This window comes from Oratosquilla oratoria, chromosome 7 (assembly GCF_046742065.1).
Source record: "Oratosquilla oratoria isolate Oo_2021 chromosome 7, ASM4674206v1, whole genome shotgun sequence".
In the NCBI taxonomy this organism is placed as follows: Eukaryota; Metazoa; Arthropoda; class Malacostraca; order Stomatopoda; family Squillidae; genus Oratosquilla; species Oratosquilla oratoria.
The window spans coordinates 34,817,355-34,819,854 of NC_134783.1; positions in this window are offsets into that span (position 1 = coordinate 34,817,355).

Below are 2,500 nucleotides of genomic sequence, written 5' to 3' on the forward strand. Positions count from 1 at the left end.
AAAAGGAACATGGAACTACCTAGTGTAGGCCGTATGGTCTCTTGAAGTCTCCATACTTATGTCAGTTTTACGAGTTTAGTTCAAGCAGAGCAGAAACCAGACGCATTTGTTCAGTCGTTCGAAATATAGATTACTGAACCCCTTCAGTATAATGGCCAATACGCTGATTCTGTTTCATCGTTGAATGACAGGAGCTACTGAAACGGTGAGGCAGAACGGTTTCAACAGAAAAGTGACTTCATTGGTAATAAAGAAGTTTTATTTGGGTCCGCGGCGGCCAAGACCGCAAGAAGGACAGATTTTATAGACGCGTGGATTATGTCAGAGGTCTTCTCTGTGACGATGGTGGTGTTACCGGGAAATGGGCCTTCCATGAACGCGCGAAGACGAAGGCAGCGCGCTTCGCCACTGCGGAGGCACCGATCGTCAGAACGACGCCGGGGGACGGTGCCTTACTGTCTGACACCCCCACCGCCAATTCCTTACCTCCCCCCCTTCCTCCTCCTCCTCCTCCTCCTCCTCCACCTCCTCCTCCTCTTCTTCCTCATGCACATCCTTTGAGGGTACATTGCTACGAACACATCACCCATCGGCTTAGCACCTCCTCCTCGGCCTGGCCCTCCTGTTCGGATTTGTACTGTGCTGAGTCACGTTCATTTCCTGGTTCTCTTTCCTCCTCCTCCTCCTCCTCAGCTCCTGGTTGTTGCTTGTGGCAGCTCCCTGCACAACAGGGCTCGTTCGAGGCAAATCACTGAATGGATGAAAACATTGTGATGTAAATGGGAGATTTATGTATGGTTAGAATGGATGGTACTAAGGGCCTCAGTCTGTTCTTAGTGGTGATTAAAGAGAGGTTGGTGCTGACACTCTAGCCTGACGAAATGGAGTAAGGCTTGTTCTTGAATGTCAGCTCTAAGATTCATGAAACGATTTGGTCTTGAAAGAACACCGTTGTAGATGTACTTATGGACGAGAATGTTTTGTCGGGGATTGGGGTGCGGTGGAGTGTTTATCTGGCATTCATAAGTGTTAATTTATACAGTTTTTCTTACTTTATGGTTGAAAGTGACTCGACATAGTGTTGCATGAGTTGCATCTGCAATTTGCTACTTCTTTGCTGTAGATTTCGGTTTAGGTCAGTGCACCTCATGTTGTATGCCAGTGTTTTGATTTTCTTTATAACCATTCCCAAATTATTCGTAGGCTTTTGCTTATGTCTATTCATTGTACTACACCCAAAAGTGATGTCGGTAATAGTGTTCAAAGGATTAAGTGTCCCTGGATCTATTCAATTAGGGTATAATATTTTTTTCGTTAATTTCGTGTGACAAGGAGCTGAAAATGCTGTTATTTCTCTGGACTAGCGTCTTAGTAATCTTGGAGTGTGTCTACTGTTTGTTCGGCTTTAACTTCTTGAGCTCATGGCGCATTGTAGAGGGCAGTGACATTTGGTGAGGGAAGGAAGGGGCGAGTTGTGGGGAATAATTTAAAAGGAACGTGGAAAAGAGAATCTTGTGGCAATCCGCTAAGGGAACATTGTTCCCCGACTTATGTTTTTCTGCTGGAAAGGAAGCGAGTTGAATTTAGTCTTTTTAATTCCAGTTTGGGTACTGTATTGTTATGATGGGTTCAAGTTTGGGTATTATAGACGATTCTACATTCTTTTGGTGATATGATTGTTGCTTTCTATCTAACCCCTTCGTTACAATAAAATATTCTAGTTATTCAAATGGAGGTTGGAGGTAGGATTTGGAGGGGAAAATAGCCCATTGTGATAAAATTTTAATCAGCGTCTCTCTCTGTCATTTGCACCAGTAGCTCATCCCGTAATTTCCCTTCATCACCATCCCTACACCCTACCCGCTCCCAGTCACCCTCTTTTTTTTACGGACACCGGATCCAGTGATTATCACCCTCGCCCTTTCCCGCCACCACCAGGATGAGTTGACAGAGGAAGAATAATCATAAAATCGCGCCTCCTTGCCACGCAGTTGCTGATTAAATCCATTTTTAGTACCATATTATTTAGAATATTCGGTGGAGCCCTGTGCATCTATAGGATGGTCAGTGCTTCATGTCGTCGTTATGACATTACCCCATCTATCAACGAAGAATTTCTCCGTTCGCCACCAGAGACGTGACAGTTAGCGATGGGGTCGCCACCAAAGACGTGACAGTTAGCATTGGGTCTTACGTCCATATATCTAAAAATTCATCCTCTTTTTAACTAGAAAACAACCCCTAAGCATGTCGCCGAACTGATGTAATTGAAAAATACCTCTCTCAGCTTTCATGTCTTTTAAGCGTTCTCATCTTCGTTAACAGGTTGTGATTTTGTCGCCCATAATTGTCTGACATTATTTCTTGCGTCCGTTTATGTAACGGTCATGGACACCATTGAAGAATCTTGGCGTGACCCAACATATACTAGAACTTCTGTCCTCCAAAAGACGTCACACCAACAGTTTCACAATCTATTTTCAATTGCAAAATTATTTCT